This window comes from Sarcophilus harrisii, chromosome 5 (assembly GCF_902635505.1).
Source record: "Sarcophilus harrisii chromosome 5, mSarHar1.11, whole genome shotgun sequence".
Lineage (NCBI taxonomy): Eukaryota > Metazoa > Chordata > Mammalia > Dasyuromorphia > Dasyuridae > Sarcophilus > Sarcophilus harrisii.
The window spans coordinates 72509096-72536895 of record NC_045430.1 but is presented as its reverse complement, the minus strand read 5'-3'; the positions used below and the strand labels follow the sequence as shown (position 1 = coordinate 72536895).

At 34.6% G+C, this 27800-nt stretch overlaps 1 protein-coding gene and 1 long non-coding RNA gene across 8 annotated transcripts in view; one reads left to right on the top strand and one right to left on the bottom strand.

Annotated features, from left to right (window-relative positions):
* GRIP1 (glutamate receptor interacting protein 1) overlaps positions 1-27800 on the bottom strand; it is a 773529-nt gene that overhangs the window by 369093 nt on the left and 376636 nt on the right. The gene's annotated exons all lie outside the window — the stretch shown is intronic.
* LOC116419274 overlaps positions 21533-27800 on the top strand; it is a 39993-nt gene continuing 33725 nt past the window's right edge. For both annotated transcript variants that reach the window (XR_004229537.1, XR_004229538.1), the window contains exon 1: positions 21533-21607. This is a non-coding gene — a long non-coding RNA (uncharacterized LOC116419274). The remainder of the gene's footprint in view (positions 21608-27800) is intronic.

Below are 27800 nucleotides of genomic sequence, written 5' to 3'. Positions count from 1 at the left end.
GAGAAGACATATTCAGAAGCTGACAACTTATCTATGGCCACACTGTTAGCAAGGGCCAAAATAAGACAATTGACTCAGATGTTCCTAGATCCAAGTCCAGCGTTCTTTGCACTATACCATTCTAGTTGTTGGTCTGGTGATTTTTTGTTTGGGTCTTTTTTTGTTCTTGCTGTTCCCCACTGCTGTAGGGAAAAGGGAACAATGTATCCCAAGTGCTGTCTCATCATAAGAATCCCCTAAGCTTTTGTGATAATAATCGTAGTCAAAGTTATCAGAAGGCAAAAGATTATAGCCATCCATCACCCATTTGGACATTGGAGTGACTAAGGATTTATCATCAGCTCATTTCACACCTGAGAAGAAAACTTAAATAAAGACTGAATGGGCATATCCAGTGATGTGTGAAAATGAGATGCAATTCAAGCAGATATTAAGCTTGGCCAACAAAAGTCAAACAAAATGCTAATGCTAACGATCTTTATTAAATTTGAAATTCATTGTGGAATCCATTAGAATTTTTTTAAAGATTATTGCTCACCCTAATACCATCAAGGCCAGGAGAGGTAGCACAAATACAAATCTTTTGAGAATTTTATTTCTCCCTATCCTTGACTTAGAAGATGTAGATGGAAACTAATGTGACCTAAATGGCTTCTGAAGAAATTTAATTTTTTTGTGTGCTGGAATGGGATAATCAGAGAAAATGCTGTGAGTGGATAAATTAATGCATTATTTCAGTTGAAGTCTTTCACAATATAGTGCTAACCCATCTTAGGTTACCTGCATATTACTTTCATTCATTCACTTTACATTTTACCCCAAATGGTCTATTTATTGTGTATATACCTCCAGTACCATGACTCATAAGTTCCCATTTATGCTGATGCATTTCCCATTAATAATCAGGTAGTAGATGAGCTCTCAGCAAAGGTATTTATTAAAATAGTATAGTAAGAATAGTAGTTACAACACTTTGCCCCCATGATTCCCTGGCACAGTTTTGCACAAATATCACAGTCAGTGAGAAGAGACTTAAGCTTGGAATATAACAGTAGAATCACGCATATGTGGCCAAGGAAATTTACAACTCTAGTACCCAAAATCCTGTAAGTCCTTTCTCTCTTAAGGGAATCCTCTCTAAAGCCCTCTCTTAAGTCCACAGCCAGCTCCCTCGTTAGATACCAAAGTTCTCAATCCTTGAAGATATTTTATCCCTCAAATGATTGCTTTTTTTGCACTCATGACTGTCTGAAATATATGTTTCTATTTTTTCAACTATGCTTTGAACTCTATGGAACTGAATTTCTAACTGCTGGATAGTGTTTCCCTCTGGGTAAGTAGCTTCACCTGGTAGACACAGCTGACAAATGGGTGGGAAACAGTCCTTCCCCTGCTGCCTTCTGGTGCTAGGCCAGTAGTCTCCTAAACAACTAGCTTCAACTAATGAAATAGCTTCCTCCCCAGCAACTCAGCCTTTTAAGAGCCTTGGAGGCATGGCTATATTTCTAGCTTAGCCAATCTCATGCTACTACTTTAAGACCATCAGAGAAAACTGTTCACACTTTGAGCTGGGATCACTGTGTGTTAATAAATTAAAACCTCACTATTTGTGATTTTAGTCTATCAACTGAGCTGGGGAAGTAGGAAAGCATACCATGCAACTGTGATAGATACAGGAATAACCAAGGAACCAGAGCAGAAATTTGTAAACCAAAATAAGGCTTACTGAGATTGCCAACAAATATGGCTCTCATGTTTGGGTGGAGTCACACTGTTGAGGTAGAGATCAGTGTCTTTTATAGGGCTGGGAGGAATGAGGATGGGGTATCTGTTTCTAGGAATCTGGAGCTGATTTTGCTTCACATTTGTTTGTCCACCAAACCCAGGATGTTGTGGTCGTGATGATTCTCATAATCAGGATACAAAGCTGGACATGTTGATGTTTTATTCAAGGCTGCTTGAAATTCTAAAGGTGACAGAAAATCAACTTTTAATGATTTTTGGTAGAGTTTATTTGGCATAATTAATAAAAAAAAATCCAGAAAATAACATTTCAACAAGGATAGAGACTTCCTATAACTAGAGAGTTTAGCGATTATAATCCTAAATTTAGGATAACAGAATTTTAACTTGGTATTTACAAAAGCAAACCAAAAAGAATTTTAAAAAAGAGTGAAAAAAAAATCAAGCCTCCACATTTAGAGCTCCCAGAGCATGTGGATTAGTGATTTATTGAAAGTCAGCCCCTCACCCTTTTGCTAAAACAAACAAAAACCTTTTCTCTTTGATTTTTCCACAGATCTTAAAAAAACAGAATGGCTCAAGGTGATTGCTTTCCCATGAAGAGACCCTCCTGCTCTGGAACCAAACATGTAGACTTGGATTAATTATTATGGATGAAAAATTCCTCTACATATCACATACATGTAAGTATGCATAACTCAGTTAGATTCCTAGGATTCACTCCTCTTGGTTATGCAAGTTTCCTGGGCAGTGGATAGAGCACCAACCCTGCAATCAGGAAGACCTGAGTTTAAATGTGACCTTAGTCACAACCTCTGTCTGAAGCACTTCCCTCAACTGTGAAACAAGTTGTTGTAAGGATCAAATGAGATGTTTTTTTTTTTTTTAAGTTCTTGATACAGTGTCTAAACACATAGTAAGGACTTAATAAATACTTATTCCTCTTTTTTCTCCCTTAATGAGATTCTCTGAATTTATTTATATTGGTCTTAGAATGATACATGTCTGCTGCTAGTTTTGTAATGGAAATTTTTACTTTGGTATGGTTTGCCAATATTTCACTGATAGAGCATTTGAGAATCCAAAATTGCCTCACACCAAAATGAGGCACTCGAGAACAATTCTAGTGAAGACAAATTTTAAAATTCTCAAAACTTCATACAATTGAATTTAGAGCCAATTTAGCATTCTGGAAAGAATGTAGGATAAGAAAACCTTGTTCTGAGCACAAACTCTGAAGTTTTTGGCATATCATATAATAATCATATATTATTACCATATAATAGAAATGATATTTGTAGTAATAATCAAAGTAGTAACATTAGTAGTAACAGTCCTGTTGTTGTTATTACTATTGTTATTGTTGTTGTTACTGTTCAGGTTTGTCATTATGACCCAATGGGCACATCAATATTACCCATGGATTTTCTTGGCAAGATCAGTGGAATGGTTTGCCATGTCCTTCTCTGGTGGATAAAGGCAAATATTAATGACTTGCCCAGGATCACAAAAATAGTGGGGTCAGTTTTCAACTTGGGTCTTCCTAACTCCAGACCCAATACTCTATCTAATGAGCTACCTAACTGCTCAGTAGTAGTAGCAATAGCAAAGTGGTAGTAGCTGAAGCAGTAGTAGTAGTGGTAGTAGCAGCAGCAGCAATGAAATAAGATAGATAGATAGATAGATAGCCAATCAAAAATTAATATGTAGTATGTTACACTAGTAAAGCATTATATTAGTTATTATACTTGTGTTTTGGCCGTCTTTAAAAAGCCTATGGGGGAGATGGAGTAGGAACTTTCATGGTAGTCATTGATTTTAGGACATAGTAAGTAAGGAGGTTGGTTGGAAGGGGCTACAAAAGAATGTCTAGCCTCAGGTTTTCAAATACATTGAGAACCTCTTCTTTTAACCTCAGACTTCTCCCAGATCTGTAAGAACAGATATATCAAATTCTACTGCTATAGAGCCATTCCTTTGTCTTAAACATGGAGTTGGAAGGTGAAGTACTTCTTCTAAAATTCAAGTATTACTTACTACTGATTTTTTTTTCTGTAAATAGAAAATGGAGAAGTAAATTTGGGCAATGGAAGCATCATAAATAAAGAATTTATATATAATTCTATAGGAATATAGGAGCTCAAAAATACAGGAGCAAAGATTCAGAACTAACTGGAGTCTCCAGGGCCATCTGATCTAAATCCTTCATGTTTCAAATAAAGAAACCTCCTCCCCTGGTTATTATTACAAATGGATTACTAAATCTCAGCATAAGACTGTCAGTGCTTCAAAGTTACTATTAGAGTTCACTACCCTGACACATAAACTCATGATTAATTTCTAAAAGGCTTCTAGACCATATGACTTTTTTGCACAAAGTAAAAGGATAAAATGACTGAGGCTAAGGACTCTCTTTACAGGACAACTAGTAGGGCTGTAAGGACTATTAGGGATCTTGGGTTCAAATTCCATACCTTTCAGCGCCTCAGTTTTCTCAGCAGTAAGATAGGGGAATTAGGCCAAATTGTTTCTGTTTATCTTACACTCTCATATTTCAAATTGAAGCTTATAACCTCTGCTTTTTCCTTGTCTGAAAACAGTCCAATGAGTGCCAATCCAGCATAGTGAAATTAGAATGGACCCATTCTTTTCTAAGAAAAGGCAGTTATATAAAAGGGGGCAAAGAAAGAAAGGAATCATAAAAAAAAGGATGGAAGGTAGGGAGAGAAAAAAGAGAAAGAGGAAAGAAGGAAGGAAGGAAAGAAGGAAGCAAGGAAGGAAGAAAGGAAGGAAAGAAGGAAAGGAAAGAAAGAAGGAAGGAAGAAAGGAAAAAGGAAGGAAGGAGGAAGACAAAAAAAAAAGAAAGAAAGAAAGAAAGAAAACCACCTATTCTTATTTCTTCATTTGACACAAGGCAAGGAATAAAAATATCCAGTCACTCAGGGTAGGATAATGTTGATTGATTTTAAGAGTATTTTATTTGCTCAGTTATGGGATTTTGAAAAAGCTTTCAACTCACTGATAAATACATTGAGTATGGTTCTGTGTGAAGGGAAGTCTTTCTGGAAAAAAGAAAAATCACTTCACTAGAGCCCTTTTGAACTGTTTGCTAATATACAAACTACCTTTTTAATGGCCTCTGTTTAAGAAATTCTGCCCAGGTAGCAAACTATTCCCCTTTGCTCTAGACTGTATTATTCAGGACAGAGAACACCTGGTCCAGAAATGGATCAATTAGAAGAGAACAGACATTCAGAGTATTGAAGAAATCTTGACTTTTTATACATTTTTCTCTGACCTTGGTCCTACTATTTTAGAAGATTGACCAAAATACTACTCCATGTCAATTGCTAATGGAATTTGATGATGTTGGTGAGGAGGAAGAGGATAAATAATAATAATAATAATAATAATAATAATAATAATAATAGCTAATGTTTTAATATTATCTCATTTCATTTTCACAACAATCCTTTTATTATTCCCATTTTACAGATGAGGAAACTGAGGCAGAGAGAAGTTAAGTAAAAACTTGCCCTGGGTCGCAGAGATAGTGTCTGACACTGGATATGAATTATCCAGTGAGTATTTCAATGAATATCCTATCCACTGAGCCATTTAACTACTTATATTAAAGGTGTATAGCTTTTGTTATCTATACCCACGAACACCATGCAAATTTACACATTGATACAACTGACCTGAAAAGGAGATAATATATAAAAAGTGTTTTGTTAATCTACATATATTCCTTACTAGGAATTCTCGACACTAATTAATATACATGTGGATATGTATGTATACACTCACAGAGATCTGTGTACATTTGTGTTATACATATATGTAATCATAATGCCCAACACTTATATAGCACACTTATATATCATATATGTGCATAAAGAGAAAGAATATTTATGTGTATATATGTGTGTGTACATATATATATTATATATATATGCAGATAAAAACAGCTACACTGAAACAGTGAATTCTCCAATGAAATGGTACACACACACACACACACACACACACATATATATATGATGGATATATGTGTGCATTTATATGGCATCTTAAGTAGGAAAACAGGAGACTTGGGAAGCTGAGTTTGCAACCTGCCTCAGATACTTTAGCTGCATTATCCTGGACAAGTCATTTAAACTCTCTATTGCTCATTTCCTGTAAAGTGGGGATAAAACCATCATTAATCGCACTGGGTTGATATGAGGATCAAATGAGGTTTCCCTTAATTCTAGCTTCTAATTGTTTGTCCATTATATGTCTTGACTACGTTACATTTATTATTTTAAGAAAAATCTTTTAAGCACCTACTATGTGCCAGGTACTGTGTTAAGCACTATCCATGACAGCATATAGAAGTATATTCTCACCTATACACCTATATATTATAACATATGTATATAAAAAGGCATTGGTGAATTAGTTCTAGTTTTTAATCTATGGAATTCCATGAGGACTTAGTCTTACCTGTCCCTAAGTGAGGGGAAGAAAAGGAGAAACGCTTGAGAAAGATGTTGATTTAAGAGAAGATGGGGGTACAGCTACAAGGGGGACAGGTTGAGGGGAGAAAACTGATAAGTCCTGAGACTGACATGCCAGAATCACAAACAGTACCCAGAAGCTGGGATAAACAAGACTAGATGGAAATGAGATGTAAGACTAAGGTTATTGCCAAACTATATCAGATACATGTGGGAGATGAGGAAGTGATTGTTTTGCTGAGAATAAAAAATGGGGAGCATGTAACTTTTTTATCTATTGTTCACTTCTAACTGATGTGTTCTCCTGAGAGAGTGTCCAAATATTGACTACTATTGTCTATTTGGATCTCCCAATATTAACATAGTGCTTGAATATAGTAAGTGCTTAATATGTTTTCGTTTTTTACCCCCTTAATTCTCACAGAGTATAGCAAAAAGAACACTATACTTGGATTTAGAAGACCAGGATTTGTATAACTGTAGTCTCAGATACTTCATTTCTAAAGAGTCTACTTCTTAGAAAACCTCTGAGAAAGTCCTTTGCAGTTTTACTTAGCCCTCCATTTTGAAATATTTCAGACTTCAATGTTTTGTATAAAAGATTTCAAATTCTTATTTGCCTATTTCATTAAAGGCATACTTTTGCTTACCATCCACCTATCTGCTCTAAGTTGTACAATGCTTTGTGCTACAATGAAATGGGGGTTATTACCTCCATTTCTCGCCACTCAAGCTGAAGCTATCAAATTAATTTCATTTTATTCTGTATGGGAATGAATTTCAGATTATCTGTCAAGGAAGAAACCAATGATTTCATCACTGAGATGCCATGATATTCTCATTTAATAATGAATTACAATTTCCTCCCCTATGTTGAGATTTCTTTCTACTAAATCCACTTCTTTTGTTTCTTTGACAGTTTCCAGGCATGGTTGAAATGCTTAAAGTTCTGCTTTCAATATAGTAATTTCTGATCCTCATTTTTAATGACAGCAAAAGTTCTATGAAAGTTCATGTGTATGCCTTGCTCTTTGCATTTTACAAGCACAAAGAAAATTAAATTTCAAAGAAGGTGCATATCCAATTACTAGGAAATGAGTTACAACAAAATGGCAGTATGAGCAGCATAATAAAGACAACCTCAATTAAAAGTTACAATAACAAAAACAAAGAAGGATTCAATATAACACACATTACTAGCACATTTAAAAGCTGAGCTCAAAGTGGGTGGTAGAAAAGGAAATCATTTTCTCGTACAAGCTAAGGAATCATTTTAGTTAACAAGAGAAGGATAAAGGAATCTCCTCTTTGATGAATGAGAATTCAGAGAATTCACAATATGTCTATCAAAAAGCCACAATATGTTCTGTTAACATGGAAACTCTCTGAGATACTTACACTAGCACTCATAAGCTGGCTCTCCCAGAATGTACCTACTACCGCAAGTTCTAGGAATAACACTGTGGAGCTAGTACTGTATCTTACAAACCTCTGCCAGTAAGCTCAATAAACTCCTAGAAAAAGCACTTAGCCATTTATTCAGATGGCACAGCAAGAACATTAGTAATAATACATTTTCTCAATGTTTGTGGCAGCCTTTTTTGTAGTGGCCAGAAACTGGAAACTGAGTGGATGCCCATCAGCTGGAGAATGGTTGAATAAATTGTGGTATATGAATGTTATGGAATATTATTGTTCTATAAGAAATGACCAGCGGGATGATTTCAGAAAGGTCTGGAGAGACTTACATGAACTGATGCTAAGTGAAATGAGCAGAACCAGGAAATCATTGTACATGGCAACAGTAAGATCATACGATAATCAATTCTGATGGATGTGGCTCTTCTCAACAATGAGATGATTGAGGCCAGTTCCAATGATCTTGTGATGAAGAGAGCTATCTACATCCAGAGAAAGGACTGTGGGAACTGAATGTGGATCAAAACATAGCATTCTCACTTCTTTTATTATTATTTGCCTGAATTTTATTTTCTTTCTCATTTTTTCCTTTTAGATCTGATTTTTCTTGTGCAGCAAGATAACTGTATAAATATATATGACTATATTGGATTTAACATATATTTTTACCATGTTTAACATATATTGGATTACTTGCCATTTAGAGGAGAGGGTGATGGGAAGGGGGGGATTGGAACACAAGGTTTTGCAAGGGTCATTGGTGAAAATTTATCCTTGAATCTGTTTGAAAATAAAAAGCTTCAATAAAAAAAATACATTTTCTCCATCATCTTAAGGGCTCCCTCTCCCAAAAATACTGTGTTCATAGGAAAAACATGATCAAACAAAATAGTTTTTGGTAAAAGCAACTTGGCAGTAAAAGATGTGTGTGTGATACATGTATGGGAAAAGGCAGTTCACAACTTCTGATACTGCTGAGGTTATCAGTTCTTTATCTTTTCATAGTATCTTCACATAGCCTCTTGAGTGTAGCACCTCTGCAGGATCAGCTGCTTGACTGGCTGTCTCCTCTGTTCTACAGATAGTCCAAATCTTTTCTCTGCTGCCAGGTATACATTCTATAAAGACCTTTTCTCTCTTGAGTGACTGATTCTCTATCTATGTTGGTCTGCTCCCCAGTCAGTACAGTGTCTCCCACAAGTCAAATAAATATCCTTTCAAAGCTCCATGACTGATGAGGAAAGGAGATAAAAATCCCCCCATTTCTATCTAACAGGGATCTCCTCCACTGGCAGTTCCTGAGCTTTCAATCTCCCTGACACTCAAATCACTAGTTTCTGTTCTACTACTAAATACTATAACCCATGTGAGGTAAGGAAGAAAGAAAGTGAAATCCTTTCCTTTTCCCCAGTAGGGTTCTCACTTCAGAATCTCTTGCAGACTTGACTATCTTGAGCCCCTCATTTAAAACTAAATTCTGGTGGTATTCTCTTCTCCAGTTTCATTAGGTAAATATTCATATAGCTTAAAGAGGTACCAAGATTAAGTCATATCTTTACAATAGCCTTAATTCCCCATTCATATCTTTTATTATGCATCTTCTATATCAACTAAATCGGGGTGAAGTTCACTTCCATATATAAATATATACATGTATGTATAAAATAAAGATACATACACACACATAAATATATGTATATATCTATATTTATATTTGTATTTAGATATTTATATATATATAAATATAGATATTTAGGTATACATCTAGATATAGATATCTGCTTTAAAGAATCACTACAAGTTGCTATATGAATTCATCTTCAAAAGTTATATATTGCAAATGCATGTTTTAAAATGAATAAAAGGAAAACCATTGCATGAAAATGCATTGGCTGGTATGGTACAGAACGACTAGCAAATAACTCAGAATCATAAGACTTAGTGTGCAGTGAAAAAGCTACATGGCTGATGAGGATAGGAGGAGTTAGAAATCTTCTTTCTACCTAGCAGGCATCATCCATTGGCAGCTCTAGGCTTTCATTCTATCTAAACACTTGGACTGGTAGTCAAGATGGCAGAGTGAAGCCAGGAAGCTGTTCAAACTCTCTTAGTTTCCCTCAAAAAATACATGAGACCAAACCTCTGAACAGAGTGTGATAGGATGAAACCACTTTCCAGCTCAAGACATTGGAAGGATTTCAAGGTCAGTATCATTGGGTTGAGCCCAGCTCAGATAGAGCCTGGGAAAGGCAGTGAGAGGGTCTTAATCACAGAAGATCAGCAACTGCCACCCTTGGTCCTGGCTCAGTAGTGAAACAAACCAGTAGGACAGTCCCCCAGTCCTACTTCAGAAGACAAATACTGGGAAACCAGGTTGTTTCATGGAAAGAGCAGATAAAGTTGTCGATTGCAAGTACAAGAAATCTCTATGCTCAAAGCCAAGGTTCAAAGCTACACAGGATGCTTGGGACAGTATCCCTTTACCCCAGAGATAGAGCTTGACCATAAAAGTTAAAAAAAGAGGGAAAATATCAAAAGAAAAGGAAAGAAAATAAGCAAGAAACAGAAAAGAATATTAACCATAGCAAGTTACTACAGTGACAGGGAAGACCATAACACCAATTCAGAAGAAAACAAAATGTCCACAGAGGAAATTTCAAAGAGTAATATGAATTGGCCTCGGGGCCAAAGAGACTTTCTTGAAGTGCTCATAAAAGATTTAAAAAAGGAAATAAGAGAGGTAGAAGAAAAAAACAAGAAAAGAAATGAGAGGTGTGTATGCAAGAGAATGTCAACAGCTTGGAAAAGGAAGGAAATTCCTTAAAAAATACAATTGGCCAAATGAAAAATAAATAAATGAAATCCATTGAAGAGAACTACATCTTCAAAAGTAGAAACAACCAAATGGAAAAGGAGATACAAAAGCTAATTGAAGGAAATCACAAGTTAAAAACTAGAATAGGCAAATGGAAGCTAATGACTAATAAGACATCAAGAATCAGTCAAATAAACTAAAAACAATGAAAAAAATGGAAAAAGATGTAAAATACCTCATTGGAAAACCAAACTGGAAAATAGATCAAGAAGAGACAATTTTAAAATTACTGATCTACCTGAAGACCATGACCAAAAAAAGAGCCTGGGTAGCATTCTTCAAGAGATCATTAAGGAAAACTGCTTCAATATTCTAGAAAGAGAGGGGGAAATACTCATTGAAAGAATCTATCACAACGAAAACCCTAAGGAATGTTGTGGCATAACTCTAGAACTACAATCTCAAGGAAAAAATACTGCAAGCTGCTAGACAAAAACAATTCAAATATCAAGAAGCAACAGTCAGGATTACCCAGGATCTGGCAGCTTATACAATAAAGGATCGGAGGGCCTGGAATACCATATTCTGGAAGGCAAAAGACCTGGGATTATGACTAATAATTAACTACCCAGGGAGCCTGAGTATCATTTTTCAGGGGAGGTGATGGATCTTCAATAAAATAAGAGGCTTTCAATCATTTCTGTTGAAACCAAAACAAAACAGAAAATTCATTCTTGCTAGACTCAAGAGAAACACAGAAAGGCAAACAAGGGGAAAATATATATTATTTAAAGGTTAAACTGTTTACATACCTAAATGGGAAAATAGCATCTGTAACTCTTAATAACTGTATCTGTTACTGGGGCAGACAGGGGAGTGGGGGGCATCACCTCTTCAGAGGGTGTGATTGTGAAAGGACCCTGATGTGATGCTATCAAAGAAAAAGACATTAAGAGATGGAAAAGAGCCTGTACTACGAGAAGGAAAGGAGAGGTATTATTGAACAAATTAGATCACATGAAGAGACACAAAAGACCTATTACAATTAAAGGAAAAAAAGGAAGGGGGGGGGTGAACTCTGTCTGAAGCTTGATCTCATGAGTTTTGGCTCAGAGGAAATAACAATCATTCAGTTGGGTATAGAAATTTATCTAACCCTATAAAGAAGTATGATGAGAAAGAGGAATGAAAAGGAAGGGGCTGGATAGAAAGGATGGCAGAAACACTAGAGAAAGTAAGAAAAAGGGGAGGTATGATTTTTTTACCCATTCAAAATAGTGGGGTGAGTAAAAAAAAAACCAAAACACTACTTAGGACAGGTTAGAAAGAACAAACAAAAATATATACAGGGGAGAAAATAGGATGGAAGGAAATACATAGCTAGTAATCATAACTGTGAATGTAAATGAGATGAACTCCCACAAAATGGAAGCAAATAGTAGAGTGGATTAAAAAGCAGAATCTTAGTTGTTTATAAGAAACACATTTGATACAGAGAGACACATACAGAATAAAGGTAAAAGGCTGAAACAGAATTTATTATGCTTCAGCTGAAGTAAAAAAAAAAAAAGCAGGAGTAGCAATTTTGATCTCAGATAAACCAAAAGTAAAAATAGATCTAATTTAAAAAGATAAGGAAGGAAAGTTTATCTTGATAAAGGGTATCATAAACAAAGAAGTAGTAAGGGTTCTAAATATATATGTATCAAATGGTAGAGCAATAAATTCCTAGAGAAAATATTAAACCAGCTACAGGAAGAAATAGATAGCAAAACTATATTAGCTGGAGACCTCAATCTTTCCCTCTCAGAATTAGACAAATCTGCACACAAGGTAAACAAGAAAGAAATTAAGGAGATTAATAGGATCCTAGAAAACCTAGATGGAATAGACCTCTAGAGAAAACTGACAGAAAGGAATATACCTTTTTCTTAGTAGTACCTGGCACCTACACAAAAATAAAAACCTCACAAACAAATGCAGAAAGGCAGAAATAATAAATGCTTCCTTTTCAGGCCACAATGCAATAAAAATTATATTTAATAAAGGGTCAGGGAAAGATAGACTAAAAATCAACTGGATATTAAATAATCTAATTCTAAAAATTGAATGAGTCAAATAACAAATCACAGAAACAAGCCATAATTTCATCCAAGTGAATGACAATAATGAGACAACATATCAAAATATATTGGATGCAGCCAAAGCAGTTCTTAGGGGAAATTTTATATCTCTAAATAGCTACATAAATAAAATAGAGAAAGAGGAGCTAAATGAATTGGACATGCAACTAAAAAGCTAGAAAAAGAACAAATTAACCCACCCTATTAAATACCAAATTAGAAATTCTGAAACTCAAAGGAGAGATTAATAAAATTGAAATTAGAAAACTGTTGAAGAAATTCATAAAAATAAGAGTTGAATTTATGAAAAAACCCAATAAAATAAATAAACCTTTGGTTAATTTTATTAGAAAAGGGAAAAGAAAAAAAAAACAAATCACCAAATCAAAAAATTAAAAGGGTGAACTTACCACCAATGAAAAAAGAAATTAAAGCAATAATTGGGAGCTATTTTACCCAACTCTATGGCAGTAAATTTGACAATCTTGCCAAAATAGATGAATATTTACAAAAATATAAATTGCATAGATTAATTGAAGAGTGTAGAGAGCCAGAACTCTGGAGAAGTATACTTGAAAGAAGTATACTTGAAACAAGATATTAACTCAGAGGAATTGATGAGACAATGATTATCTAGTTTACATATATACTTAGTACTTAGTATGGTGATGTAATGGTTTTCTAAGTTCACACATGCATAGTGTACTGTAATGATGTCCTTGAAATTGTATATAAAAACCAACAAGGACTGGAAGAAAGACATTCCATCTCCCACAATCCTGAACTTCTCTACTAAGACCAAGGCCCATCTGAAGGTCCCAGAAAGGTAGAGTGGCCCCAGGTGAAGGACAGACTGTGAAGGAGATAATAGAAAACTTTGGACTTTATTCTTGACTATTCTTGTGGTGATTATTCTGCTGAAACCAAGGCCCATTTGGAGGACCTCCAGAGAGCTAGCCAGAACATTACAGAAGAGGAAATAAACTATTTAAATAGTCCCATTTTAGACAAAGAAATAGAACAAATCATTAATGAATTCCCTAAGAAAAAATCTCTAGAATCAGATGGATTTACAAATGAATTCTACCAAACATTTAAAGAATAATTAATTCCAATACTGTGTAAACTATTTGGAAAAATAGGTAAAGAAGGAGTCCTGCCAAATTTCTTCTATGATGCAAATATGGTACTGATACCTAACCCAGGAAGAGCCAAAACAGAAAAAGAAAATTCATCTCTCTAATGAATGCTTATGCAAAAAATTTAAATAAAATATTAGCAAAGAGACCATAGCAACTTATCAGCAGTATAATACACTATGACCAAGTGGGATTTATACAGGAATGCAATGCTGGTTCAATATTAGGTAAATTATTACCATAATCAAACATATCAGTAACAAATAATAACATAAATAATAACAACAAAAATATCATATGACAATCTCAACAGATGCAGAAAAAGCTTTTGACAAAATAGAGCACCCATTCTCATTAAAAACACTACAGAACACAGAGATGAAAGGCGCTTTCCTTAAAATAATAAGCAGTATCTATATAAAAACAACAGCAAACATTATCTGTAATGGAGAGAAGCTGGATGCATTCCCAATAGCTCAAGGGTGAAACAAGGATGCCCATTATCACCACTAGTATTCAACATTGTACCAGAAATGTTGGCTTTAGCAATAAGAAAAAAAAAGAAATTAAAGGAATTAGAATAGGCAATAAGGAAATAAAATTATCACTCTGGGCAGATGATATGATGATATACTTAGAGAATCCTAGAAAATCATCCAAAAACCTTCTCAAAACAATTATCAGCTTTAGCAAAATTGCAAGACATAAAACAAACCCACACAAATCATTAGCATTTCTATATATTACTGACAAAGCCCACTAGCAAGAGACAGAAAGAGAAATTCCAATTAAGATAACTATTTATAAAATAAAATATTTGGGTGTCTATCTGTTAAGACAAACCCAGGGACTATATGAACACAATTACAAAACACTTCTCACCCAAATAAAGTTAAATCTAAACAATTGGAAAAATATCAATTGCTCATAGGTAGGCCAAGCTAAGATAATAATAATGACAATTCTGCTGAAATTGATCTACTGATTCAGTGTCATACCAATAAAACTGTCAAAAATTATTTTAGAGAACCAGAAAAATAATAACAAAATTAATCTGGAAGAACAAAAGGTCAAGAATATCAAGGGAATTAGTGAAAAAAAATACAAAGGATGGTGGCTTAGTAGTACCAGACCTAAAACTGTATTTTAAAGCTGCAGTCATCAAAATCATTTGGTACTGACTAAGAAATAAAGTGGTGGATCAATGGAATAGATTAGATACACATGACACAATATTCAAGACCTATAGTAATTTAGTATCTGATAAACTCCCAAACTCCAGTTTCTGGGATAAGAACTCAATATTTGACAAAAAATGCTGGGAAAAATGGAAAATAATATATCAGAAACTCAGCACAAACCTATATCTCACATCCCATATCAAAATAAGGTCAAAACAGGTATATAATTTAGGCATAAAGGATGATACCATGAACAAATTAGGAGAGCAAGGAATGATTTACCTATCAGATCTTTGGAGAAAAGAGGAATTTATGACCAAAGAAGAACTAGAGAACATTTTGATTACATTAAATTAAAAAAGGTTTTGCAGAAACAAACCAAAAGAAACAAGATTAAAAAAGGGAAGTACAAAGCTGGGAAAAAAATTTTACAGGCAGTGTTTCTGATAAAGGTCTCATTTCTAAAATATATAAAGAACTGTGTCAAATTTATAAGAACAGAAGTCATTTCCCAATTGATAAATGGTCAAGGAATATGAACAGACAATTTTTAGATGAAAAAATTAAAACCATTTCTAATCATATGAAAAAATGTTCTCAATCACTTTTGATTAGAGAAATGCAAATTAAAACAACTCTGAGGTATCACCTCATATGTCACAGATTGGCTCAGATGGTAGGAAAAGATAATGATAAATGTTGGAGGGGAGTGTGGGAAAACTGGGACCTTATCGCATTGTAGGTAGAGTTGTGAACTGATCCAACCATTCAGGAGAGCAATTTGGAACCATGCCCAAATAGCTATAAAGCTGTGCATACCCTTTGATCCAACAGTGCCATTACTGATTTTATATCCCAAGGGAATCATAAAGAAGTGGAAAGGACCACATGTGCAAAAATGTTTGTAGCAGCTATTTTTGTGTAAGCAAAGAATTAAAAAATGAAAGATGCCAATCAGCTAGGGAGTGGTTAAATAAATTGTGATATATGAAGGTAATGGAATATTATTGTTCCATTAAAAAATGATGAACAAGATGATTTTAGAAAGGCCTGGAAAGATTCACAAAAACTGATATTGAGTGAAACAAGCAGAACCAGGAATACATTGTACACAATGACATCAAGAATGTGCGATGAACAACTATGAAAGGGTTGGTTCTTCTCAGTGGTTCAGTGATCCAAGGCAATCCCATGAGATTTTGGATAGAAAATGCTATCTGCATCCAGAAAGAAAACTATGTAAATCAACACATGCCACATTCATTTTTTTCATTTTTCCCCCTCTCCTTTTTCTCTTTTGTTCTGATTTTTCTCTTCCAACGTGATTCATAAAGGAATGTGTATTTAAAATAAATAAATAAGAGTAAAGTTTTAAAAAAAAGAAACAAATTATTTTGAACACTTGGACTTCTAGATAAAGATGTTTCCATATTACAAATGTGAGGTAGGAAGGGAAGAAAGAGAAATCTCTTCATCTCTGATACTGTGCAACCATGAGATTGGTGTAAACAGTCATTCAGCTTCACTGGGTTCAATTTTCTTCTTCTGTAAAGTGGATATTGAATTACTAAGGACTATCATGAGGAAAATGCCTTCTAAACCATAATGTAGTAAATAGGTGTCATTTTTGTTCTTAAAGTAGGTCACATTATGATAATATCTTCTTATGCAGAATGTAAAAACATCTTTTTCAAATTCCAATATAAATCTCTCAATAAAGAAAAAAAAGAAATACATTTTTCAATTTGCAAGTTGGTTTCCCTTAAGGCAGGGCCTTCCTTCCAAGTTATGGAAAAACTCTGGTCTGTCACTTCAAAGTTATATCAGAACCCTATATCTTTTGGGAAGCCTTACAGCCATAAAACCTTCACCCCATGGTTTCTATAGTGTAGCTACTGCTCTGTTTTATACCTTTACTGGGTTTTTTGCCTTCAGATTATAAGCTTTTCAGAAAAGGAGATTAGTTTATTCTAAAATGCCACATGTATTTGCAAAGAATTAAATGATGTAGAAAAAAATTGCTTGCAGTGAATCTCTGAGACTTATATGCAATGCTAAAGTGCAGGGATTTTACAGCAAACAGCCCCCCAGAAATAGCTTATAGGGCACATAAAAATGTAATTGACCAGAGTGAAGATGATCCAGCTGGTGCCCATGAATGGCCGTGGTGTAGTAATCTCATGAAATTAGATCCCTGCTTATATGTGTTATATATAATCTTTCATCTTGAGTTCAGTTGGCTGGCCATGAAGGAAGGTATGTTTTGGTAGTCTTAGAAATACCACTTGGAGAGCATATCATGATACTGAAAGGATAATGTCCATTCCTTGGGTGGTATAGTAGAAAGAACACTGCACTTGGCGTCAGAAGACTTGGATTTGAGGAACCATTCTATAAAATAACCTCATCCTCTGAAATCTCATCATCAGGGAGAATGATTTAGCTTTGATGCTCATTACCTTCAATTCTGTCTCCCCTCTGATTGGACAATTAGAGGGTAGAGCAGTGGTCCTCAAACTTTTGTTCTCAATATCTTTATTCTATTAAAAATGATTGAGGATCTGTTCAAAGAGTTTTTGTTTATGTGGGTTATGGTTATAGATATTGATCACATTAAAAATAAAAACCAATTATGAATTTGTAGACTTTTTGAAAGGATTTCAGAGATTCCGAGGATGCTCTGGACCAGAATTTGAGAATCACTGGGGTAGAGCAATAAGCTCCTCTCCAATTCTTCCTTTATAGAGAGCTCAGAATTTTCCAGCTTACTTCATTTCACATCAGCTACCTTTGGTTTCAACTCCATGAACACTATGCATCCCCACTCTGCCTGTGCAAAATAAGTACCCTTTGGAAGCTCCTCCTTTCTAGCTCCCCAGTTAATCTGGCAGTTCTCTAAAATTAAGTTGCCAGGAATACTCTGGCTTCTTTCTGCTGGTAGGAGTTTTCAACTAGAGCAATTTTTGAAGACCATCTACTAAGTTATGAGTCCCACCTTTTTGTTAGGAGCAGTCCCACGTCCTCACGAGAATAAAATTATAGATTTTTAAATTATTTAGTGATTTCTTTGCCAACTGATGTCAATCTAGGACCCTTTTCATTAATTCATGCTGTCTCTATTAAGAATTTTCATAATCAATCATTTAGCATAATTTTAGTGAAAAATTGCTAAGTTGCTTTTCTAACTTCTATTACTGGATTGCCATTATGAATATTTTCCTGCTCAGTACCAAATTTGAATGCTTTATCATTGTGACAAATTATTATAGGTATAAACAAATGCATAGAGTCTGTAATTTTGTATCGTGTGGGAGCACTGCTAATAGGTAGGGGCACACTGACCCAATAGTATTTAATTTCTTGCCCATGGGAAAAGAGATTCGAGGTGGCTTTTGAATTCAGCAAGTCTTACTGACTGATCCCCTATGCCACATTGTTCCAACCTACTGTCTCAAACCAAACACTTGTTTAAATATGGGAACTTTACAAAAACTGATAATGGTAAATTTTTATTTGGAAGAACTGTATCAAAACTATTCATATATAATTACAAGATCTTAGTAAAAGTTATGTTTATAGACCCAGGAACATAAATATACTCACAGAATAATATGCATAGAATATACAAATGAGAACCCAGGTGTAAATAGAAATACAACTGAAAAAATAAATATCATGAATAACAAGGATATATAAGAAGGTAGTTATTTCTGTACTAAGAACATCTTATTTAGATTAGTTCTGTATGGAATAAGATGTATTTCTGCTCTTTTTTCTGATATCTTTAGAGAAAAAATACAGCTTTCACCAATTTTTCCTCTGAATAATTCTTTTCTAAAGTTGAATTTCATGTCAATTGACTCCCTCTACTGGTCAAAAATGGTACGTTTCAAAAATCCCTTTTTCATTTTCAAGATTTCCACATAGAATCTAATCTCCAAACTTTCCAGCTATTTTAATGAAGATGAGTAAAGACCATTTAATATTATAGAAGCTGACATTTTAATTAATAGAATTCTAAGGGGACCCACACATTGATGGATAATATGAAAGGCAAGACAATGTAATATTCTGAATTAACAGAAACTAAAACTTGGCTCCTACAAATCACAAGCAGGAAATACAATGGATTTTAGTGCTGGCATAAATAACAAATAATCTTGCTAATAAAATGCAGAGAAATCTGTTTACTAAAACTGAGTAAGCAAGAAAGATAAAATTCACAAGCTAATGGTCCTAAATACAAGACTGAAACTACTAATTCTTACCATAAAACCCTGTCTTATAATTAAAGAGGACTGAAACATAAATAACATCTGATCAACAGAATAATAGGTTAAAATACACTTAAAACAAAGCACAGTTTTTGTAAAAAAATGCTAGACATTGCATTATAGTATGTAATACATAAGTATAATAGTTATGTTCTTAATTAACAAGAATTTATAAAGAACCTTCTATATGCCAGACACTGTGCTAGACACTGGAGAAATAAAGATGAAAATGAAAGTATCCTTATCTTAAAGGAATGTGCATATATATTCATATATAATATATATGCATACACATACAAATATATGCCTACATATATATACATATACATACATACATATATATGGCATAAAGTGGGTATAATGTGTGTATATACATACACTTACACACACATATATACTCATACACACATGTATACATATATGTATCAGATATATGTCTAATATATATACACACACTACAGATGTATATATTTTGTTGTTCTTCAGTTGTTTCAGTCATGTCTGAGTCTTTATGACCACAATGGGGATTTTCTTGGCAAAGATACTAAAGTAGTTTTCTATTTCCCTCTCCAACTCATTTTACAGATAAGGAAACTGAGGCAAACAGGGCTTAAGTAACTTGCCCAAAGTCAAACAGCTAGTGTCTGAGGCTAGATTTGAAGTCAAGTCCTCCTGATTCCACGGCAAGTGTTGTACCCATTGCATTAATTAGTTGCTATATATATATATATATATATATATAAATATATATATATATATATATATATACACACACACACATATACATAAGTATATGCAAAGAGATACAAAATAAATACATTTTAGAAGAAAGGTATTAGTATCATTACTATTTTTGTATAAGTAAACATCTTTCCCCCCATTTTTTCAAATATATGTTTCACTAAATTAATACAGTAATACTGTGTGTGTGTGTGTGTGTGTGTGTGCTGCTAGGCAGATGGGAATCTTGCCTCAAAAACTAACACATTTGCTCAGATTTAATGTATATTTGGTTGTATAATATATTTAATAGAAAATAATTATACTATGAGCTACAATGAAGTATTTCCTGAAAATTGTCCTATCCTGGTATAGTATCAACTTTTTTACTATCTTCCCGCCGCCCCCTCTTTCCCCCAACTCCCATTCACAGGTTAGGTTCTCAACTTTAGTCTAAGTTAACTCTCTGGATCTACGTTTCTTCCCTCCCTCTTTCCTTCCTTCCTTTCTTCCCTCCTCCCTTTCTTCCTTTCTTCCCTCCTCTCTTTCTTCCTTCCTTCCTTCCTTCCTTCCTTCCTTCCTTCCTTCCTTCCTTCCTTCCTTCCTTCCTTCCTTCCTTCCTTCCTTCCTTCCTTCCTTCCTTTCTTTCTTTCTTTCTTTCTTTCTTTCTTTCTTTCTTTCTTTCCTGAGGCAATTGGGGTTAAGTGACTCACCCAGGGTCACACAGCTAGTAAGTGTTAAGTGTCTGAGATCAGATTTGAACTCAACTCTTCCTGACTTCAGGGTTGGTGCTCTATCCACTGTGTCACCTAGCTGCCCCTGGATCTATATTTCTAAAATGTTATCCTAGCTCATGAGCCCTCACTGATGGGTTTATCCCCATAGTCAGTTGACAAAATTAGCTCAAAACAAAGGCATTTATTGAGATGGAATAAATAACAACAAAATGTCTTCCTCATAAACATGGAATGCAATCTTCCAGAAATACACAGTGTGAACAAGAAGAAGAGAAACACACAGAATTCATAAGTGAAGAGGCACAAGGCACTCATCTTGCCAATGTGTACTGAACCACTGCTCCAACTAGTTACTATTGGATGCTTGCTCCATGGCCTTTTCTAATAGTCAATGGCAGCAGTGAAGGGTGAGAAGCAGAGAAAAGTGGAAAACATATCTTCTCCCTCCCATGCTGCTCTCAGCCAGAAGCATGGGAAAGAGAAGAACTTAGAAACTCAAAAGCTAGATTCCTCTTCCATAGCTAACTCTTCTTGAAAACAGAGCTAAGGGTAGCTAGGTGGTGCAATGGTTAGAGCACCAGCCCTGAAGTCAGGAGGACCTGAGTTCAAATCTGCTCTTAGCCACTTACCACTTCCTGTCTGTGTGACCCTGGGCAAGTCACTTAACCCCAACTGCCTTAGTAAAAAAAAGAAAAGAAAACAGGGCTAACTACAGCTGGGTTTTTTTTCTTTTTTAGATTCCCCCCCCCCCCAGAAGCCCTGGTGATTTTCTAAACCAATCACTATAAAAGTTCCTTATATGGTGTCTGTTAGGTCTTTCCAATGGCTGATGTCATAATGATCAGGTTGACTGAGAAACTTCAATATCTTGTTGGGATAGAAGGGGAAAAGTCAAACTACCTCACACCTCTTCACACAAAGAAAACTGTTCAATATCTAAAAATGGACTCAAAGGTATTGCTTCTCAAGAGCATGATGCTCCTTTTCTAATTTTATTCTAAATTATACTTAACTTAGCTGATACTAATTCTGGAAAAGAAACTAAAATTTTAAGACTTTGTGACAAAAATTAAATCATCAAGAAAGTATTCTGTGCACAGTAAATATTACTTCATCACAGCACAGCAAACATCTTTGCTATCAGGGAAATTCATTTTCCCTATCTCAAAATGTTTTCTTAGATATCAAAAAGCTGAAGATATGTAAATATACTATACAGAAGAGTAGTACAACTAAGCTTACATGAAAAATAGGTTTATGTGTTCACTTCGGCAGCACATATACTAAAATTGGAAAAATAGGTTTATATTTTATATTGATTTTATCTATTTAAGAATAAATGAAGGTCACACTTTTTTAGACCATACGAATTTTTCTGATAAACTGCTGATATTTTCAATAGTCATAATGTCAAGGGCACTGATGAATTAGAAAGGAGGAAAAACATAAAGATAATGGCAAAGCCAGTTCCTTCTGCCATCATCTGGCTTCTAGGGCTCTGAAAAGCCCTGCTTGGCCCTGCTGATTATTAGGTCAAAATAAATTATTCATGACCAAATGTGAATGCTGATCAAATAGCTTAATGAAGCTGGGGTTTTTTATACCACTGCTGTCAGAAACATAAACTAGGCAGAAGTAGGAACAGGAAGAAATCCTTCCACCTGTACCCCCTGCTGGCACACAGATGTTTGACAGGCAGCTCCCAAGTCCATATGTTCTCCAGTGACCATACGCATCACCAGACTTTTCAACAGAGTTTGCATCAAAAATGCATAAACTGTGGCAGCAGGAAGGTGTAAGCACAAGATAGAGGAATAGCAGCCACAGTATTAAAGGAGCATGTAGGCTCTTACCATACAACACGTCCCTTCTAATCAAAGTGTGAAGGGAATTACCTCAATACGTAAGAAAGAACATGAAGGGGTACTTTGCAGCTGGGGAAGTGATTCTGTGTGTGTCTCGGTTTAGTCAAGGTAGGTTATCATGAAAAAATGCCAATTGATTTCTTATTTGGATACTTCCTGGACCATAACCCTAGGAATTCTCCACTGAGATTCTGCCCTTTGCTAGCTGATTGTGTAAATGATATGTCTCCCTTGGGATGGTCTTTAAGCCCAGAGAATTTTATTTTGACTGGATGTTTCTGAGAGATCAGGATCACCTCAGTAGGGTCCCCATTAGTCAATATGTAGGTAGTAGGATGCAAACAGAAATTGACCCAATATACTTCAGGTATGAGTAGCCACTGGGAAAAACTGATCCCAAGCTAAACCAAACAGAATATTATTTGAATGTATTGCTGTAAAGGTAGAACTCAAGAATTTCTCAATCTCCTAAGGTCAAAATGTAAATGTAACAGGAGCAGATTTTTATTCCATCAAAATAAACCTAGCACCATCACTAATAGCAAGGATTTAATAAGTAAATATATTAGAGAGGAATAGGTTCAGGACCTGTAATTTCAGAAAGAGGGAACTCCCATATCAGAAATCTCCCTCTAGGAAGTTTTCATATATTGCAAATCTTTCTTGCATGCTGTATATTGTTCTACTTCATATCATAACATGTTGGTGAAGTTCAGAGGAAATACGAACTTAACAATAAAATAGAAACCTTTTCATTCAGAACCAAATTAATTTTCTTTATTTTTTTTCTCAAAAAGTTCCCATCTTAACCAAAAGATCATAGAGATCTATGGCCCCTGAGATGCCCTCAAAGGCTATCTGTTCCAGGCCCCTCACTTTACAAGAGGGAAGAAGGGTCAAGCAAATTAATTGATTTGATCAAAGTAACACAGCTAGTATTAAGCTAGGTCTTTTAAGTTCAGAGTCATCATTTTTTCCTCTGTACTGTGTGGCCTCTTTCTTTTTTTTTTTTATTAAAGCTTTTTATGGGTTTTTCCCCATAAAATATATGCATGGATAATTTTTCAACATTAACCCTTGCAAAACCTTGTGTTCCAATTTTCCTCCCTTCCCCTCACTCCCTCCTCTAGATGGCAAGTAATCCAATATATGTTAAACATGATAAAAATATATATATGTTAAATCCAAAATATGTATACATATTTATACACTTATCCTGCTGCACAAGAAAAATCAAATCAAAAAGAAAAAAATGAGGAAAAATAGAATGCAAGCAAAAACAACAAAAAGAGTGAAAATACTAAGTTGTGATCCACACTCAGATCCCACAGACCTCTCTCTGGGTATAGATGGCTTTCTTCACCACAAGATCATTGGAACTGGTCTAAATCATCTCATTGTTGAAAAGAGCCATGTCCATCAGAATCGATCATCGTATAATCTTATTGTCGCCATGTACAATTATCTCCTGGTTCTGCTCATTTCATTTAGCATCAGTTCATGCAAGTCTCTCCAGGCTTCTCTGAAATCATCCTGCTGATCATTTCTTATAGAACAATAATATTCTATAACATTCATATACCATAATTTATTTAGCCATTCTCCAATTGATGGATATCCATTCAGTTTCCAGTTTCTTTCCATTACAAAAAGGGCTGCCACAAACATCTTTGCACATATGGGCCCCTTCCCCTCCTTTGACATTTCTTTAGAATATAAGTATGGCCTCTTTCTCACTCTTTTCTATTCACCTACCCTAGTTCATAAGCATTTATTAAACTCTAACTATATGCCAGTCCCTAAGTTAAGCACTGGGGATTGAGGCAGGAAAGAGCATCCCCAATTATGCATGGCCAAGACAGGGCTTGTGAGCACCGGGGACTTTCATGGTGCCAATATCTAGTTAGATAGAAGTTAGACACATCATATTCAGATGTATTTCTACTTACCTGAGTAGAGATTTCTACTAGATTGCTTTTCTATCCATGAGACATAATTCACATGCTGCAACTAAAACTCACATACCCTATCCCTGAGCTCTTGAAAGCTCTTTGGGGGCAATTTAGTCATCTTCTACCCTGCACTGTTAATTCATAGGACCATAGATTTAAAGTTTAAAGAGGTCTTAGAAATCATCTAATCTGATTCTGTCATTTTATAAATGAGAAAACTGAAAAAAATGAGAGGTTCTGCCTTACCCAAGATCACACAGATAATGATCGTTGCCTCGTACTCTTATATCATAAATTTAAAACATGAGCTGAAAGAAGCCTTGGAGATAATTGAGAGCAGGGCTCCTTAAACTTTTTCCACTCATGGACAAGAAATTTTCATGCGATCCTGGGCATAAAGATTTACAAAATAGGTATACAGATCAAACATTAAATGTTTCTGCATCCCCCACATTCAATTATAAGATCCCATATTGGGTTGTGATCCACAGTTTAAGAAGTTGGGATCTAGGGCAACTCCTCATTTTACCCATCCATGTTGTCACTGTTGTTGTTCAGTAATTTTAGTTATATCTGACTCTCTGTTACCTCATTTGGGGTTTTCTTGGCAAAGATACTGAAGTAGTTTACCATTTCTTTTTCCAGCTCATTTCTTACAGGTGAGGAAACTGAGGCAAAGAGGGTTAAGTGACATGCCCAGGATGATACAGCCACTAAGTATCTGAGGCCAGATTTGAATTCAGGAAAATGAATCTTCCTAACTCCAGACCCAGTACTCTATCTATTGCACTATCTACCTTCTCGGTTTACCCATTCAAAAGTGAACTTTTAAAAATTCTCAGATATAAATAGACTAGAACATAAACTCAGACTCTCTGGCTCCAAATTCAGCATTCTGTCTACTACACAACAATGAACTCTTAATAGTATCACTTATATATTTGTAACTTTTTAAAGTTGATTAAATATAAATCATAACAAATCCCATTCCCCTCCTCCACAAAAATAATGTTACTTTAGAATGACTAAAAGTCATTCTTCTTATTATATACTCCTAGATGTTAGGGTTCCCCTCCTGAATCATCTGATATTTATCTTGTATATATCTTCCATATTCCCCCATGTACATCTTCTTTCTCCTCTAGAATGTAACCAGGGACTATTTTATTTTGTCTATATATATCCAATATGGCACCTTTCAGAAAGGAGGCATTTAGTACAAGACTGATTGATTCATTGTTTACATACATAAGTTACAGTGGGATGTTAATGACTTGAAAATAGTTTTTGTACAGTAACATTTTTGTGTCAAAAATAGTCATGTTTGTGTACTTCTACTGATATTAAGTTCACTGGTGTCAGTGTCTGGCATAATAAGTTAAGTTTTTAATGCTTGTTAACTTACTAATTGCTTAAGAGATTCTCACTTTGACTAGATTATACGGATTTTTTTACCTTTGGATAGAACTTTATCAGAACTTGGAAAGAACTCAAAACAATTTGTTGTATTCAATTCAATTCACGATCGGAAAAGTACCTCTTAGAACCACTTTACAAATTGTATTTTAGTGTGAATTTCAGATCTGGAATCATTCCTAAGAAAAAAGTGCCAAACATATAAACTTTGTCCTTAGCCATCTGTTTCTTTATGGAAATGTTTGCCTAAATACAAATAATAAATATAAATATGAATTTTTAGAATATAAGCCATTGGCAAATCAAGGACCACTTTATTAAAATAGAAGAAAGAAATCTATAGCCCAAATAGTGTCAGAACCAACCAACTTGGAAAACTTTTTAAAAAAATAAAGAAAATCATACATCTGGAAGTTTGTAGGTAGAGGGCAGCATGCACAAGCCAAAAATACAAGCAGACAGCTACATCCCAATTTAACCAGAAGAAAAAAAAGTCAGAAAGGGAAAAAAAGAAAAAAAAAACCCCAGCTTTTTTGCTATCTTTAATTAAATTAAGGTAACATCTTTGTTTGAAATAAATTCATAGCTCCAACTTTTTAGTCATTTGAAATGAAGATAACCTTTGTATATTCATATGATTTCAAACCAAGAGGTAGCATTTTTTTCAATATATAAAAAAACCATGATCCTGGTAAGATTTTAATCCTTTTAAATCAATAAAACAGGTGCATCAAAAGTCAATATGCCTTTGGTAAGAAAATGACAACTGTAGTACAGAAAAGTGAGCAGACAAAAGTGATAACTAATCTTGTCATGAGCAGCCATTTTGCAAATGTGGAAAATTTATTACCAAAGTAATTCATATTTCTGCAGCTCAAAGAGAATTAAGAATTAAATCTTCAGCAGATTATTCTGAATTGACTCTATAAGTCTGTCTAGGAAAATGGAACACTCTGCTAAGAAGATAATGCACATTAAAGAGTAATTAGTCAGGCCTTTTTAAAAACTATAACTTAAATTTTAAGTATCTAATTAACAAATAAAATTACATTAGCTTCATTTAAAAATACTTATTTAACTCATGGAAAATAGGATATAGAAATTCCTTATGGCTTTTCAACTTGGTCAGTCCTCAGGTATGGTCACTCAACTAATGAACTAGAAGCTGATCCAGAGTTGCTTTTTTTCATGAGACCAAGAAATACAAATTTAATACATTCTCTATGTTATGTTTCTCCAACAAACTTTGTTTCTTTTTAAAAAGATTTTAGAATTATAATGTTTTGCTGAAAGTTACAGATTCGTTTCTTCTATAGACAATTCTTGAATTTAATATATAACTTAGTAATAGCCCCAAAGAACAAACGTAAATCAAATCTGGATCCTTGCACCCCCAGAGGGACAATTTCTCTTTGTCAATCCATATCACTATAGCAACTGACAAGATGACAAGAGATGTCATCTCTTGAATGAGATATTGAGTTACAGACTTGCCTACAAATAACAAAGGTATTCCCACTTCTCTACACATTTCAGGTTAAATAGACATATGTAGGTCACCTTGAGAACTTTGACACTATTTATAACCTAGAATAAGAGGCAACCAATAACATTGTGTCTTAGAAACAGACAACAATAACTTTGTGTCTGAAAAATAGACAGCCAATAACTTTGTTTTTTGATTATGGTTATGTGAAAGTTGGGGGTGGAAGGATTCTTCCAAGATAGTCCAGAATATCACTAAAATATGATCAGAAGCTGATGAAGGTTGGTAGTGGGGTAATGATGATTACAACAACAATGGTAATAACCAGCACTTGGTAACAATAATAAGAATGATAACTAGCTTTTATATACCTACTATGTGTCAGACCCTGAGCTAATTGCTTTAACAAATATTATCTCACTGATAGA